The sequence below is a fragment of the Procambarus clarkii genome, chromosome 6 (assembly GCF_040958095.1).
Source record: "Procambarus clarkii isolate CNS0578487 chromosome 6, FALCON_Pclarkii_2.0, whole genome shotgun sequence".
Lineage (NCBI taxonomy): Eukaryota > Metazoa > Arthropoda > Malacostraca > Decapoda > Cambaridae > Procambarus > Procambarus clarkii.
Window position 1 is genome coordinate 9,884,389 of NC_091155.1, and position 17,613 is coordinate 9,902,001.

General features: G+C 57.3%; 1 protein-coding gene across 4 annotated transcripts in view; it reads left to right on the forward strand.

Annotated features, from left to right (window-relative positions):
* The window catches only part of LanB2 (laminin subunit gamma-1), a 529,033-nt gene that overhangs the window by 264,700 nt on the left and 246,720 nt on the right, over positions 1-17,613 (forward strand). Inside the window, exon 1 of one of the 4 annotated variants that reach the window (XM_069305589.1) lies at positions 6,313-6,461. The exons of 2 other annotated variants lie outside the window; for them this stretch is intronic. The gene's annotated coding sequence lies outside the window, so the exon portion shown is untranslated. Of the gene's footprint in view, positions 1-6,312; positions 6,462-17,613 lie in introns of those variants that run through there. One more of the 4 variants, XM_069305596.1, reaches the window with a different exon arrangement.

The following is a 17,613-nucleotide window of genomic DNA, read 5'->3' on the forward strand; positions in this document are numbered from 1 at the left end:
GTGCTTTAAAATTGCACTGTATCTAGTGCTACCCAATCTCCCAATTTTTATGTACCTAATCCAAACAACTTTACCATTGTGATCATTGCTGTCTTTTTATATTTGCGATCAATATGCTGTATTGTGCCTATTAATCTTTGTTAAATTACCATGCAAGCTGTTCAATGCAATCAATCAGAGCTATCGATGTGCTTTAATATACCTACTAATCTCTCTCATCTCATTTTTTTTTCTTGCAATGTACCTATCATTTTATAAATTCTGCTAGAATTTACCTACTTTAAATTATGTTAGATTTTAAGGACATGCCCGAAACGCTGCGCGTACTAGTGGTTTCACAAGAATGTAAATACCATACTATGTATCCTCACAAACCCAATGTATCTTCTTGTATATAAATAAATAAAATAAATAAATAAATAAATAAATAAATAAATTAATAAATAAATAACCCATGGAACTGCCTACCCGCTGAAGCCGTAAATGCCAAAATCCAGCTAGAAAATATCATTAGGACAATTGGGGGACTTAGCAAGCCCCCGGTTTTATGTCCTCGTCGAGGCCACGAGAGAGTTAGTGGCTTTTGAGTAAATTTTGGTAAATATTTACGTAAATAAAGACCCTCGCTTCTCAAATCTTGGGAGCAACAATGAAAGCTATACGCTATCTCTTAGAATTATGTAGGTAAACAAAAAAGTAACATATTTGTATACTGTACTACTGTAACTTACAATTATATTACGTTGTTGAGTAGATACACAGTATTTATTGGGTTTTCATATTTATTTAGTAGTCTTGAATACAGCAGTGTCGTAGATGTTGAGACGGAGCCTGGAACAGAGCAGAGAGCTGAGTGAGGCCGGAGTCGCGGAGCTCTATATGGGAGAGCTTTGTAGCTCGGTGCGGTCCTAGGCTGCTGTCTGTTCTGTGTCGAAGCTGTAGTGTCTTGGGGTCGATTAGAACTGCCTACACCGAGTGCTACATTCTTGACTGGAAATTGTACTGTTTTCTATTTGATTGATTGATGAAGATTAAGCCACCCAAAAGGTGGCACGGGCATGAATAGCCCGTAAGTGATGGCCCTTTTGAACCATTACCAGTATCAAGAGCTGATACTAGAGATCTATGGAGGTGCAACTGTACCCTGCGTGACGGAAGATGTCTCCCGTGGTTTTCTATTCGATTGATTGATAAAGATTAAGCCACCTAAGAGGTGGCACGGGCATGAATAGCCCATAAGTGGTACAATTTTTTGTTCAGTAATTCTTTTCAGTATTCTGAGGTTGCATTTAATCGTCAAGCTGCTATCGCAGGGAAGGATACTGCTTGACAGTCTTTATGAGGGTGTCCAGCTGCTGGACACCTTCTTTGACCAGGAGAGTGGCTGTTTTTTATTGTTGTTGTTGTTTAAGATTCAGCTACTGGGAACTAAAAGTTCCAAGTAGCACGGGCTATGGTGAGCCCGTGATGAACCTACCTGGCATAGGAGTGGGGCTGAAACTGTTTCTATTCTCATATCGTTTGCTTATATATGGTGACTACACCTCAGCTCCCTCCAATATGATAGGAGGATGGAAGAACTGTTACCTGTAAATAGGGATAGGATTATAGCTTGTGTAGTTAGTGCTAATTAGTTATGCCATTAAGATGATGAGATAATGGAGCGAGTATAAGGTTTACTCGCAACACTACAATGTTGGTGCTGACTGTACAAGTTGAAAAAAACATAGTTTTACTTCAAAATGTACTAATTTTAAAAGAAAATTCAACGTAAGTAAGTAGCAAGTGGTCACAGATAAGCTCCAATATCCCAACGTCGTGATTGGCTACAGCCGTAAGATGAAAAATGTTACCTTCTCTCTGATTGGTCAAACTAAAAGCCTAGTGACATCTAGCGAGACCTAAGTGAACTACTTAAAAATCTCTAAGTTTACTTTTCTGAATCGTTCTTTGGCGCATTCTTAGCCGGTACTTAGGAACCTTCGTAGCACACATACTTAAGAAGCTCGTGAATCTAGGTCCAGGAGCCCACCATACCCAGAGGGCACACTAGGAGCTCACTAAAACACACGAACCCCCAACACCTCATAGCCATAGCCACTGCGCACTGTCTCCGCCTAATTATCCAACCAGAAAACTGAAAATTCCATTAACTTGTCTCTCACTGACGGGACTGTTTTCTGTGAGATGGTTGACGACTGTTGTACTCGCCTCTTTGTTAACCTTGTACCTCTTTAGCTAAAAATCAAAATTAAACATCAGGCCAAATTATGATTAACTTGCCAAAACCAAACTGCCCAGTATAAGGTGGAATGAAGGGAGAGTATAAGCCAATCAGGACGTAGCAGCAGCAGTCTCTCCAGGAATGGTTCACTGAAAGTGTAACACTGCCACTCCCACTTACTTAATTTCCTACTTACAGTAATTCATGACACAAATGACAAGGGAGTTGCAGCGCTGTAACTAAAGGAGTGGCTAATACCAGTGTGACCATTGCTCCAGGGAGGAGGGTGGGCTTGTATGTGGAGGGTTCGGTAGCTGGAGGCGGAATGAGGTCATGTCCTCTGTTGCTGGCGTTAAATTCCATGGTTTGGTGATCCAGAGGGTTATGGTGGCAGGGATGGTTATCCAGGGGGTTATGGTGGCAGGGATGGTGATCCAGAGGGTTATGGTGGCAGGGATGGTAATCCAGAGGATTATGGTGGCAGGGATGGTGATCCAGAGGGCTGTGGTGGCAGGGATGGTGATCCAGAGGGTTATGGTGGCAGGGATGGTTATCCAGGGGGTTATGGTGGCAGGGATGATGATCCAGAGGGCTATAGTGGCGGGGATGGTGATCCAGAGGGTTATGGTGGCAGGGATGATGATCCAGAAGGTTATATGGTGGCAGGGATGGTGATCCAGAGGGTTATGGTGGCAGGGATGGTAATCCAGAGGATTATGGTGGCAGGGATGGTGATCCAGAGGGCTGTGGTGGCAGGGATGGTGATCCAGAGGGTTATGGTGGCAGGGATGGTGATCCAGAGGGTTATGGTGGCAGGGATGGTGATCCAGAGGGCTGTGGTGGCGGGGATGGTGATCCAGAGGGCTGTGGTGGCGGGGATGGTGATCCAGAGGGCTGTAGTAGCGGGGATGGTGATCCAGAGGACTGTAAAGGAGAAGATGGTGATCCAGAGGGCTATAGTGGCGGGGATGGTGATCCAGAGGGCTGTGGTGGCGGGGATGGTGATCCAGAGGGCTGTAGTGGCGGGGATGGTGATCCAGAGGGCTGTAGTAGCGGGGATGGTGATCCAGAGGGTTGTAATCGCCGGGATGGTGATCCAGAGGGTTGTAGTGGCGGGGATGGTGATCCAGAGGACTGTAAAGGAGAAGATGGTGATCCAGAGGGCTGTAGTGGCGGAGATGGTGATCCAGAGGACTATAGTTGCAGGGACGGTGATCCAGAGGGCTATGGTGGTGGGGATGGTGATCCAGAAGACTATAGTTGCAGGGATGGTGATCCAGAGGGCTATGGTGGCGGGGATGGTGATCCAGAGGACTATATATAGTTGCAGGGATGGTGATCCAGAGGGCTATGGTGGCGGGATGGTGATCCAGAGGGCTGTAGTGGCGGGGATGGCGATTCAGAGGGCTATAGTGGCCCGGATGGTGATCCAGAGGGTTGTAGTGGCGGGGATGGTGATCCAGAGGGCTATAGTGGCCCGGATGGTGATCCAGAGGGTTGTAGTGGCGGGGATGGTGATCCAGAGGGCTGTAGTGGCGGGGATGGTGATCCAGAGGGCTATAGTGGCGGGGATGGTGGTCCAGAGGGTTGTAGTGGCGGGGATGGTGATCCAGAGGGCTGTAGTGGCGGGGATGGTGATCCAGAGGGCTGTGGTGGCGGGGATGGTGATCCAGAGGGCTGTAGTGGCGGGGATGGTGATCCAGAGGGCTGTAGTGGCGGGGATGGTGATCCAGAGGGCTGTAGTGGCGGGGATGGTGATCCAGAGGGCTGTAGTGGCGGGGATGGTGATCCAGAGGGCTGTAGTGGCGGGGATGGTGATCCAGAGGGCTGTAGTGGCGGGGATGGTGATCCAGAGGGCTGTAGTGGCGGGGATGGTGATCCAGAGGGCTGTAGTGGCGGGGATGGTGATCCAGAGGGCTGTAGTGGCGGGGATGGTGATCCAGAGGGCTGTAGTGGCGGGGATGGTGATCCAGAGGGTTGTAGTGGCGGGGATGGTGATCCAGAGGGTTGTAGTGGCGGGGATGGTGATCCAGAGGGCTATAGTGGCCCGGATGGTGACCCAGAGGGTTGTAGTGGCGGGGATGGTGATCCAGAGGGTTGTAGTGGCGGGGATGGTGATCCAGAGGGTTGTAGTGGCGGGGATGGTGATCCAGAGGGCTGTAGTGGCGGCGATGGTGATCCAGCAACCCGTTCTCGCAAATTCGTAAAGTCAATATTGACTTATTAACTACGTGCATAGGTGCATATATACTAAACATAATAGATACCCTTAAAAAGATTCATAGAAAACACCGACCTTACCAAACCTTGTTTGTATCTTAAGATAAGCATCTTATTGCTTCGTAATTACAATTATTACTTAACCTATACCTATTATAGGTTAGGTAATAATTGTAATTACGAAGCAATAAGATGCTTATCTTAAGATACTAACAAGGTTAGGTAAGGTCGGTGTTTTCTATGAATCTTTTTAAGGGTATCTATTATGTTAAGTATGTCACCTATGCACATATTTAATAAGTCAATATTGACTTATTAAATTTGCGAGAACGGGTTGGATCCAGAGGACTGTAGTGGCGGGATGGTGATCCAGAGGACTGTAGTGGCAGGGATGGTGATCCAGAGGGCTGTAGTGGCGGGGATGGTGATCCAGAGGGCTGTAGTGGCGGGGATGGTGATCCAGAGGGCTGTAGTGGCGGGGATGGTATCTATTATGTTAAGTATGTCACCTATGCACATATTTAATAAGTCAATATTGACTTATTAAATTTGCGAGAACGGGTTGGATCCAGAGGACTGTAGTGGCGGGATGGTGATCCAGAGGACTGTAGTGGCAGGGATGGTGATCCAGAGGACTGTAGTGGCAGGGATGGTGATCCAGAGGGCTGTAGTGGCGGGGATGGTGATCCAGAGGGTTATGGTGGTTGGCATGTAGACATTTCTCACAATTTGACATGTATAAAAAATGCATTTTTTGATGGTGGCTCTAAGCGAACCGATGGAACATAGACAACTGTAACATGATTTTAGGTGACAACATTCAAAGAAAATGGGTTTAATGTTGATCTAATATAGTTAGGTTACAGCAGTCGGATGTTAGTAATGGTTGGACAGTGTCGAGATAGATGGAGACGAGGATGTTGGCGGAGTGAGTCGGGGCCAGGAGCTGGAGCCTGGGGTCAGGGCGGCAACGCTGGAATAAAGGAGTGGGCGAGGCTTGCGGGTCTTGGGTCCCATGTACACCACCCATCCACCTGACCATATGCTGGTCCCAGCTCGCTGCCTTATATGGCAGGATGAGCACCTTTGGTCTCATGGCAACTTCTTGCTACATCTTTAGCCTGTCCTCAGTCATTCCTCGACACCTTGGCGAGTTGTTGCAGATCATTAATAGGGAATATGAGTGCAGGTGTCATTACCCATTACCGGGTTTATTGGGAATTTTTTAATCCGTGGATTAGAACTTCCTTGGAATGTGGAATAGCTCGGGGGATAATAAATTATACATAATGTGGCAGCAACCCAACCCTCCCAGCTAGCTAGCTATAAATCTATCAATTTTTGTATCATCTCTTGTATGTATGTACTTTACCTGAATAAACATTTGAATTTGAATTTTGAATTTGAATTTTAGCCTATCGTGGGCGATACACAAACATATCAATTTAACAGTGCTTTAAAACACCAATCTTTATAAGGGCTTCGTCGACAATTCAAAAATGCAATGTATCTCCCCCCGCCCCCCCCCCCCCAAAAAAAAAAAAAAAACATACTTTTTCTTTTTCCATACTTTCCCCTACATCAATAGGGGAGAGTATGATGTATTTTTCCTGCCCGAAACGCTTTGCGTACTAGTGGCTTGAGGCATTGTATGTATACTAGCGTTATCTATAAATCCATCAACTTTAGTATTTCACCCTTGTTTGTATGTACTTTACCTGAATAAATATGTGTATTTAATACATTATGATGTTATGAGACGTGTGTGCGCGCGCGTGTATGATGTATTGGGTGAGGGAGGCGGGTATAGCCAGGTATATGAGCCGGGTGTGGTGGTGGGGCCGGGTCAGTGTGTGTGAGGCAGGTGTGGAGGCAACGTTAGTGCTACCTCGCCCCACCCCAGTACCTCCTGTGGTACACACCTCCCCTGGGTGTAACACACCTGCCTGGGTGTAGTGAAGGACACACCTCCGGGTACAATAGTGGTGGTGTGAAGTGTCGCCCCGTGGCAGGAAAGGTGCGGACACACACTTGTGCGCCTGGTGTGAGATATATATGTATATACCCGGCTATATGGGTCTATACGACCACACACCTGTAAAGAGAAGTAAAGACGAGTGTTGACAACGACAGGGTTTTATTGAGAAACGAGATATCAATAAAGAACCCGTCGAAGGAACATGTGAAGTAATAACTGTGTTCTCTAGAATGATTGATGTTAAGACGTGATCATTTAGGAATAGTGTTTATTGTGTGATGTGAGAGACGCCGCAGCCTACACCGCAGCCGCAGCCTAAACGTATAAATTAAACATTTGGTGAACCGCAGGACGAGGCCGGGCCATATACGGTGGCCCGGGCCACCCTGGTGTCTGTGGAGCCAGCCGGTGACACTTAGCCAGGTGACAGCTGGTGGTGCAGGGTGGGGGTGACAGCTGGTGGTGCAGGGTGGGAGGGTGACAGCTGGTAGTGCAGGGTGGGAGGGTGACACCTGGTGGTGCAGGGTGGGGTGACAGCTGGTGGTGCAGGGTGGGGGTGACACCTGGTAGTGCAGGGTGGGGGTGACACCTGGTAGTGCAGGGCGGGGGTGACACCTGGTAGTGCAGGGTGGGGGTGACACCTGGTAGTGCAGGGTGGGGGTGACACCTGGTGGTGCAGGGTGGGAGGGTGACAGCTGGTGGTGCAGGGTGGGGGTGACACCTGGTAGTGCAGGGTGGGGGGGTGACAGCTGGTGGTGCAGGGTGGGGGTGACAGCTGGTAGTGCAGGGTGGGAGGGTGACAGCTGGTGGTGCAGGGTGGGGGTGACACCTGGTGGTGCAGGGTGGGGGTGACACCTGGTAGTGCAGGGTGGGAGGGTGACACCTGGTAGTGCAGGGTGGGAGAGTGACACCTGGTGGTGCAGGGTGGGGGTGACACCTGGTGGTGCAGGGTGGGAGGGTGACACCTGGTAGTGCAGGGTGGGAGGGTGACACCTGGTAGTGCAGGGTGGGAGGGTGACACCTGGTAGTGCAGGGTGGGGGGGGTGACACCTGGTAGTGCAGGGTGGGAGGGTGACAGCTGGTAGTGCAGGGTGGGAGGGTGACAGCTGGTAGTGCAGGGTGGGAGGGTGACAGCTGGTAGTGCAGGGTGGGAGGGTGACACCTGGTGGTGCAGGGTGGGGGTGACACCTGGTGGTGCAGGGTGGGGGGTGACACCTGGTGGTGCAGGGTGGGGGGGTGACACCTGGTAGTGCAGGGTGGGAGGGTGACACCTGGTAGTGCAGGGTGGGAGGGTGACACCTGGTAGTGCAGGGTGGGAGGGTGACAGCTGGTGGTGCAGGGTGGGGGTGACACCTGGTAGTGCAGGGTGGGAGGGTGACACCTGGTAGTGCAGGGTGGGGGGGTGACACCTGGTAGTGCAGGGTGGGGGGGGGGGTGACACCTGGTAGTGCAGGGTGGGGGGGGGTGATACCTGGTGGTGCAGGGTGGGAGGGGTGATACCTGGTGGTGCAGGGTGGGAGGGTGACACCTGGTGGTGCAGGGTGGGAGGGTGACACCTGGTAGTGCAGGGTGGGCGGGTGACACCTGGTGGTGCAGGGTGGGGGTGACACCTGGTGGTGCAGGGTGGGGGTGACACCTGGTGGTGCAGGGTGGGGGTGACACCTGGTGGTGCAGGGTGGGAGGGTGACAGCTGGTAGTGCAGGGTGGGAGGGTGACACCTGGTAGTGCAGGGTGGGAGGGTGACACCTGGTGGTGCAGGGTGGGAGGGTGACAGCTGGTGGTGCAGGGTGGGGGTGACACCTGGTGGTGCAGGGTGGGGGTGACACCTGGTAGTGCAGGGTGGGAGGGTGACACCTGGTAGTGCAGGGTGGGAGGGTGACACCTGGTAGTGCAGGGTGGGAGGGTGACACCTGGTAGTGCAGGGTGGGCGGGTGACACCTGGTGGTGCAGGGTGGGGGTGACACCTGGTAGTGCAGGGTGGGGGTGACACCTGGTGGTGCAGGGTGGGGGTGACACCTGGTAGTGCAGGGTGGGAGGGTGACACCTGGTAGTGCAGGGTGGGAGGGTGACACCTGGTGGTGCAGGGTGGGGGTGACACCTGGTAGTGCAGGGTGGGGGTGACACCTGGTAGTGCAGGGTGGGGGTGACACCTGGTAGTGCAGGGTGGGAGGGTGACACCCGGTAGTGCAGGGTGGGAGGGTGACACCCGGTAGTGCAGGGTGGGAGGGTGACACCTGGTGGTGCAGGGTGGGGGTGACACCTGGTAGTGCAGGGTGGGGGGTGAAACCTGGTGGTGCAGGGTGGGGGGTGACACCTGGTAGTGCAGGGTGGGAGGGTGACACCTGGTAGTGCAGGGTGGGAGGGTGACACCTGGTAGTGCAGGGTGGGGGTGACACCTGGTAGTGCAGGGTGGGGGTGACAGCTGGTGGTGCAGGGTGGGGGTGACACCTGGTAGTGCAGGGTGGGAGGGTGACACCTGGTAGTGCAGGGTGGGGGGGTGACACCTGGTAGTGCAGGGTGGGGGGGGTGACACCTGGTAGTGCAGGGTGGGGGGGTGACACCTGGTAGTGCAGGGTGGGGGGGGGGTGACACCTGGTAGTGCAGGGTGGGAGGGTGACACCTGGTAGTGCAGGGTGGGAGGGTGACAGCTGGTGGTGCAGGGTGGGGGTGACACCTGGTGGTGCAGGGTGGGAGGGTGACACCTGGTAGTGCAGGGTGGGAGGGTGACACCTGGTAGTGCAGGGTGGGAGGGTGACAGCTGGTGGTGCAGGGTGGGGGGTGACACCTGGTGGTGCAGGGTGGGGGTGACACCTGGTAGTGCAGGGTGGGAGGGTGACACCTGGTAGTGCAGGGTGGGAGGGTGACACCTGGTAGTGCAGGGTGGGGGTGACACCTGGTGGTGCAGGGTGGAGGTGACACCTGGTAGTGCAGGGTGGGAGGGTGACACCTGAGGGTGCAGGGTGGGAGGGTGAGAGCTGGTAGTGTAGGGTGGGAGGGTGACACCCGGTAGTGCAGGGTGGGGGTGACACCCGGTGGTGCAGGGTGGGGGTGACACCTGGTAGTGCAGGGTGGGGGTGACACCTGGTAGTGCAGGGTGGGGGTGACACCTGGTAGTGCAGGGTGGGAGGGTGACACCTGGTGGTGCAGGGTGGGAGGGTGACACCTGGTGGTGCAGGGTGGGGATGACACCTGGTAGTGCAGGGTGGGGATGACACCTGGTAGTGCAGGGTGGGGGTGACACCTGGTAGTGCAGGGTGGGAGGGTGACACCTGGTGGTGCAGGGTGGGAGGGTGACACCTGGTGGTGCAGGGTGGGAGGGTGACACCTGGTGGTGCAGGGTGGGGGTGACACCTGGTGGTGCAGGGTGGGGATGACACCTGGTAGTGCAGGGTGGGGGTGACACCTGGTAGTGCAGGGTGGGAGGGTGACACCTGGGGGTGCAGGGTGGGAGGGTGACAGCTGGTAGTGTAGGGTGGGAGGGTGACACCCGGTAGTGCAGGGTGGGGGTGACACCTGGTGGTGCAGGGTGGGGGTGACACCTGGTAGTGCAGGGTGGGGGTGACACCTGGTAGTGCAGGGTGGGGGTGACACCTGGTAGTGCAGGGTGGGAGGGTGACACCTGGTGGTGCAGGGTGGGAGGGTGACAGCTGGTAGTGTAGGGTGGGAGGGTGACACCCGGTAGTGCAGGGTGGGGGTGATACCTGGTAGTGCAGGGTGGGAGGGTGACACCTGGTAGTGCAGGGTGGGAGGGTGACACCTGGTGGTGCAGGGTGGGGGTGACACCTGGTAGTGCAGGGCGGGGGGTGACACCTGGTAGTGCAGGGTGGGGGTGACACCTGGTAGTGCAGGGTGGGGGTGACACCTGGTAGTGCAGGGTGGGGTGACACCTGGTAGTGCAGGGTGGGGGTGACACCTGGTAGTGCAGGGTGGGGGTGACACCTGGTAGTGCAGGGTGGGGGTGACACCTGGTAGTGCAGGGTGGGAGGGTGACACCTGGTAGTGCAGGGTGGGAGGGTGACAGCTGGTGGTGCAGGGTGGGAGGGTGACAGCTGGTGGTGCAGGGTGGGGGTGACACCTGGTAGTGCAGGGTGGGGGGGGTGACAGCTGGTGGTGCAGGGTGGGGGTGACAGCTGGTAGTGCAGGGTGGGAGGGTGACAGCTGGTGGTGCAGGGTGGGGGTGACACCTGGTGGTGCAGGGTGGGAGGGTGACACCTGGTGGTGCAGGGTGGGAGGGTGACACCTGGTGGTGCATGGTGGGGGTGACACCTGGTGGTGCAGGGTGGGAGGGTGACACCTGGTAGTGCAGGGTGGGAGGGTGACACCTGGTAGTGCATGGTGGGAGGGTGAGACCTGGTAGTGCAGGGTGGGGGGTGACACCTGGTAGTGCAGGGTGGGAGGGTGACAGCTGGTAGTGCAGGGTGGGAGGGTGACAGCTGGTAGTGCAGGGTGGGAGGGTGACACCTGGTGGTGCAGGGTGGGGGTGACACCTGGTAGTGAAGGGTGGGGGGTGACACCTGGTGGTGCAGGGTGGGGGGGTGACACCTGGTAGTGCAGGGTGGGAGGGTGACACCTGGTAGTGCAGGGTGGGAGGGTGACACCTGGTAGTGCAGGGTGGGAGGGTGAGAGCTGGTGGTGCAGGGTGGGGGTGACACCTGGTAGTGCAGGGTGGGAGGGTGACACCTGGTAGTGCAGGGTGGGGGGTGACACCTGGTAGTGCAGGGTGGGGGGGTGACACCTGGTAGTGCAGGGTGGGGGGGGTGATACCTGGTGGTGCAGGGTGGGAGGGTGACACCTGGTGGTGCAGGGTGGGAGGGTGACACCTGGTAGTGCAGGGTGGGCGGGTGACACCTGGTGGTGCAGGGTGGGGGTGACACCTGGTAGTGCAGGGTGGGGGTGACACCTGGTAGTGCAGGGTGGGGGGTGACACCTGGTGGTGCAGGGTGGGAGGGTGACAGCTGGTAGTGCAGGGTGGGAGGGTGACACCTGGTAGTGCAGGGTGGGAGGGTGACACCTGGTAGTGCAGGGTGGGAGGGTGACAGCTGGTGGTGCAGGGTGGGGGTGACACCTGGTGGTGCAGGGTGGGGGGTGACACCTGGTAGTGCAGGGTGGGAGGGTGACACCTGGTAGTGCAGGGTGGGAGGGTGACACCTGGTAGTGCAGGGTGGGAGGGTGACACCTGGTAGTGCAGGGTGGGAGGGTGACAGCTGGTAGTGCAGGGTGGGAGGGTGACAGCTGGTGGTGCAGGGTGGGAGGGTGACAGCTGGTAGTGCAGGGTGGGAGGGTGACAGCTGGTAGTGCAGGGTGGGAGGGTGACAGCTGGTGGTGCAGGGTGGGAGGGTGACAGCTGGTAGTGCAGGGTGGGAGTGTGACACCTGGTGGTGCAGGGTGAGAGGGTGACACCTGGTAGTGCAGGGTGGGAGGGTGACACCTGGTAGTGCAGGGTGGGAGGGTGAGAGCTGGTGGTGCAGGGTGGGGGTGACACCTGGTAGTGCAGGGTGGGAGGGTGACACCTGGTAGTGCAGGGTGGGGGGGTGACACCTGGTAGTGCAGGGTGGGGGGGTGACACCTGGTAGTGCAGGGTGGGGGGGTGATACATGTGTGCAGGGTGGGAGGGTGACACCTGGTGGTGCAGGGTGGGAGGGGTGACACCTGGTAGTGCAGGGTGGGCGGGTGACACCTGGTGGTGCAGGGTGGGGGGTGACACCTGGTAGTGCAGGGTGGGGGTGACACCTGGTAGTGCAGGGTGGGAGGGTGACAGCTGGTAGTGCAGGGTGGGAGGGTGACAGCTGGTAGTGCAGGGTGGGAGGGTGACACCTGGTAGTGCAGGGTGGGGAGGGTGACACCTGGTGGTGCAGGGTGGGAGGGTGACAGCTGGTGGTGCAGGGTGGGGGTGACACCTGGTGGTGCAGGGTGGGGGTGACACCTGGTAGTGCAGGGTGGGAGGGTGACACCTGGTAGTGCAGGGTGGGAGGGTGACACCTGGTAGTGCAGGGTGGGAGGGTGACAGCTGGTAGTGCAGGGTGGGAGGGTGACAGCTGGTGGTGCAGGGTGGGAGGGGTGACAGCTGGTAGTGCAGGGTGGGAGGGTGACAGCTGGTAGTGCAGGGTGGGGAGGGTGACAGCTGGTGGTGCAGGGTGGGAGGGTGACAGCTGGTAGTGCAGGGTGGGAGTGTGACACCTGGTGGTGCAGGGTGAGAGGGTGACACCTGGTAGTGCAGGGTGGGAGGGTGACACCTGGTAGTGCAGGGTGGGAGGGTGACAGCTGGTAGTGCAGGGTGGGAGGGTGACAGCTGGTAGTGCAGGGTGGGAGGGTGACAGCTGGTGGTGCAGGGTGGGGGGGTGACACCTGGTAGTGCAGGGTGGGAGGGTGACACCTGGTAGTGCAGGGTGGAGGGTGACAGCTGGTAGTGCAGGGTGGGAGGGTGACAGCTGGTGGTGCAGGGTGGGAGGGTGACACCTGGTAGTGCAGGGTGGGAGGGTGACAGCTGGTAGTGCAGGGTGGGAGGGTGACAGCTGGTGGTGCAGGGTGGGAGGGTGACACCTGGTGGTGCAGGGTGGGAGGGTGACAGCTGTAGTGCAGGGTGGAGGGTGACACCTGGTGGTGCAGGGTGGGAGGGTGACAGCTGGTAGTGCAGGGTGGGAGGGTGGACACCTGGTAGTGCAGGGTGGGAGGGTGACAGCTGGTAGTGCAGGGTGGGAGGGTGACAGCTGATAGTGCAGGTGGGAGGGTGACACCTGGTAGTGCAGGGTGGGGGGGTGACACCTGGTAGTGCAGGGTGGGAGGGTGACACCTGGTAGTGCAGGGTGGGAGGGTGACAGCTGGTAGTGCAGGGTGGGAGGGTGACAGCTGGTGGTGCAGGGTGGGAGGGTGACACCCTGGTAGTGTAGGGTGGGAGGGTGACAGCTGGTAGTGCAGGGTGGAGGGTGACAGCTGGTGGTGCAGGGTGGGGGGGGGGTGACACCTGGTAGTGCAGGGTGGGAGGGTGACACCTGGTAGTGCAGGGTGGGAGGGTGACAGCTGTAGTGCAGGGTGGGAGGGTGACAGCTGGTGGTGCAGGGTGGGAGGGTGACAGCTGGTGGTGCAGGGGGGGAGGGTGACACCTGGTAGTGCAGGGTGGGAGGGTGACAGCTGGTAGTGCAGGGTGGGAGGGTGACAGCTGGTGGTGCAGGGTGGGAGGGTGACAGCTGGTGGTGCAGGGTGGGAGGGTGACACCTGGTAGTGCAGGGTGGGAGGGTGACAGCTGGTAGTGCAGGGGTGGGAGGGTGACACCCGGTAGTGCAGGGTGGGGGGTGACAGCTGGTAGTGCAGGGTGGGAGGGTGACACCTGGTGGTGCAGGGTGGGAGGGTGACACCTGGTGGTGCAGGGTGGGAGGGTGACACCTGGTAGTACAGGGTGGGAGGGTGACAGCTGGTAGTGCAGGGTGGGGGTGACACCTGGTAGTGCAGGGTGGGAGGGTGACACCTGGTGGTGCAGGGTGGGAGGGTGACACCTGGTGGTGCAGGGTGGGAGGGTGACACCTGGTGGTGCAGGGTGGGAGGGTGACACCTGGTGGTGCAGGGTGGGAGGGTGACACCTGGTGGTGCAGGGTGGGAGGGTGACACCTGGTGGTGCAGGGTGGGAGGGTGACACCTGGTGGTGCAGGGTGGGAGGGTGACACCTGGTGGTGCAGGGTGGGAGGGTGACACCTGGTGGTGCAGGGTGGGAGGGTGACACCTGGTGGTGCAGGGTGGGAGGGTGACAGCTGGTAGTGCAGGGTGGGAGGGTGACACCTGGTGGTGCAGGGTGGGAGGGTGACACCTGGTGGTGCAGGGTGGGAGGGTGACACCTGGTGGTGCAGGGTGGGGGTGACACCTGGTAGTGCAGGGTGGGAGGGTGACACCTGGTAGTACAGGGTGGGAGAGTGACACCTGGTGGTGCAGGGTGGGAGGGTGACAGCTGGTGGTGCAGGGTGGGAGGGGTGACACCTGGTGGTGCAGGGTGGGAGGGTGACACCTGGTGGTGCAGGGTGGGAGGGGTGACACCTGGTGGTGCAGGGTGGGAGGGTGACACCTGGTAGTGCAGGGTGGGAGGGTGACACCTGGTAGTGCAGGGTGGGAGGGTGACACCTGGTAGTGCAGGGTGGGAGGGTGACACCTGGTAGTGCAGGGTGGGAGGGTGACACCTGGTAGTGCAGGGTGGGAGGGTGACACCTGGTAGTGCAGGGTGGGAGGGGTGACACCTGGTAGTGCAGGGTGGGAGGGTGACACCTGGTAGTGCAGGGTGGGAGGGTGACACCTGGTAGTGCAGGGTGGGAGGGTGACACCTGGTAGTGCAGGGTGGGGGTGACAGCTGGTGGTGCAGGGTGGGGTGACACCTGGTAGTGCAGAGTGGGAGGGTGACACCTGGTAGTGCAGGGTGGGGGGGTGACACCTGGTAGTGCAGGGTGGGGGGGTGACACCTGGTAGTGCAGGGTGGGAGGGTGACACCTGGTAGTTGCAGGGTGGGAGGGTGACAGCTGGTGGTGCAGGGTGGGGGTGACACCTGGTGGTGCAGGGTGGGAGGGTGACACCTGGTAGTGCAGGGTGGGAGGGTGACACCTGGTGGTGCAGGGTGGGAGGGTGACAGCTGGTGGTGCAGGGTGGGGGTGACACCTGGTGGTGCAGGGTGGGGGTGACACCTGGTAGTGCAGGGTGGGAGGGTGACACCTGGTGGTGCAGGGTGGGAGGGTGACAGCTGGTAGTGTAGGGTGGGAGGGTGACACCCGGTAGTGCAGGGTGGGGGTGACACCTGGTAGTGCAGGGTGGGAGGGTGACACCTGGTGGTGCAGGGTGGGGTGACACCTGGTAGTGCAGGGCGGGGGTGACACCTGGTAGTGCAGGGTGGGGGTGACACCTGGTAGTGCAGGGTGGGGGTGACACCTGGTAGTGCAGGGTGGGGGTGACACCTGGTAGTGCAGGGTGGGGGTGACACCTGGTAGTGCAGGGTGGGGGTGACACCTGGTAGTGCAGGGTGGGGGTGACACCTGGTAGTGCAGGGTGGGGGTGACACCTGGTAGTGCAGGGTGGGGGTGACACCTGGTAGTGCAGGGTGGGAGGGTGACACCTGGTGGTGCAGGGTGGAGGGTGACAGCTGGTGGTGCAGGGTGGGGGTGACACCTGGTAGTGCAGGGTGGGGGGGTGACAGCTGGTGGTGCAGGGTGGGGGTGACAGCTGGTAGTGCAGGGTGGGAGGGTGACAGCTGGTGGTGCAGGGTGGGGTGACACCTGGTGGTGCAGGGTGGGGGTGACACCTGTAGTGCAGGGTGGGAGGGTGACACCTGGTAGTACAGGTGGGAGAGTGACACCTGGTGGTGCAGGGTGGGAGGGTGACAGCTGGTGGTGCAGGGTGGGAGGGGTGACACCTGGTGGTGCAGGGTGGGAGGGTGACACCTGGTAGTGCAGGGTGGGAGGGTGACACCTGGTAGTGCAGGGTGGGAGGGTGACACCTGGTAGTGCAGGGTGGGAGGGTGACACCTGGTAGTGCAGGGTGGGAGGGTGACACCTGGTAGTGCAGGGTGGGAGGGTGACACCTGGTAGTGCAGGGTGGGAGGGTGACACCTGGTAGTGCAGGGTGGGAGGGTGACACCTGGTAGTGCAGGGTGGGAGGGTGACAACTGGTAGTGCAGGGTGGGAGGGTGACACCTGGTAGTGCAGGGTGGGAGGGTGACACCTGGTGGTGCAGGGTGGGGGTGACACCTGGTGGTGCAGGGTGGGGGTGACAGCTGGTGGTGCAGGTGTGGGGGTGACACCTGGTAGTGCAGAGTGGGAGGGTGACACCTGGTAGTGCAGGGTGGGGGGGTGACACCTGGTAGTGCAGGGTGGGGGGGTGACAGCTGGTGGTGCAGGGTGGGAGGGTGACACCTGGTGGTGCAGGGTGGGAGGGTGACACCTGGTAGTGCAGGGTGGGAGGGTGACACCTGGTGGTGCAGGGTGGGAGGGTGACACCTGGTGGTGCAGGGTGGGAGGGTGACACCTGGTTAGTGCAGGGTGGGAGGGTGACACCTGGTAGTGCAGGGTGGGAGGGTGACACCTGGTAGTGCAGGGTGGGAGGGTGACACCTGGTAGTGCAGGGTGGGAGGGTGACAGCTGGTAGTGCAGGGTGGGAGGGTGACAGCTGGTAGTGCATGGGTGGGAGGGTGACACCTGGTAGTGCAGGGTGGGAGGGTGACAGCTGGTAGTGCAGGGTGGGAGGGTGACACCTGGTGGTGCAGGGTGGGAGGGTGACAGCTGATAGTGCAGGGTGGGAGGGTGACACCTGGTGGTGCAGGGTGGGATTGTGACACCTGGTGGTGCAGGGTTTGAGGGTGACAGCTGGTAGTGCAGGGTGGGGGGTGACAACTACGGATGTAGACAACACGTACTAAACAAAGTCATTTAGTAAGTGTGATCAGAGAGTAACAAATCATAAAATGAGATAAATTAGAATAACGGATAAAGTAGGGCGATGAATTTCCTCTCGAACAGAATGCTGAGAGAAAAAGTCAAATATAATCAAGTCCAAGTCCAATAAAAAGCAAGGTACCCCAGGGCACAGTCCTTGCACCACTACTGTTTCTCATTTCAAATATAGACAAAAATACAAAATACGGGGGGATAATAATCTCATGTCATCCCCTTGCAAATGATTCAAAAATCAAAATGAAATTCCTTCCGGTTTGGTCCATTGAAGTTAATAGTTTTGCACTTCCTGCCATGCCTTCTGGTCTCGTGTGATATTTGTTGTTGGCAAATTAGGAATCAGTCCCGCTAATATTTTCATAGTGCAAATTATAATGTTTTTATTAATATTATCTTTATTAGATAGAGACATTGTCTCTAATAATGTCTCAGGCTCGCAGCCTGACGTATGAATCACAGCCTGGTTGATCAGGCTGATGATCAGCCCATAACTAAATTCACTGGGAAGGTCTGGCGGCCCCAACTGGTGCCTCAGTCATTCAGGCCATTCGTAACAATCCTGTTTAGTGGCATCATTGAAGCCTCCAGACTTGCTGGGTAGTACCCAGTGAATTCTCCAGTTCTAGGTTGGTTGGCTTTTGTCTTATCATGGCCACGAGGGTTAAGGCGAGCGTCTGGGAAGCACTAGGATGCTGGTTCAGGTAACCTTGTTGCCTCAAATGATTTTCTCATTGATATATCATAACATTATTTCTTTGTACTATAGTTTGTGTTTT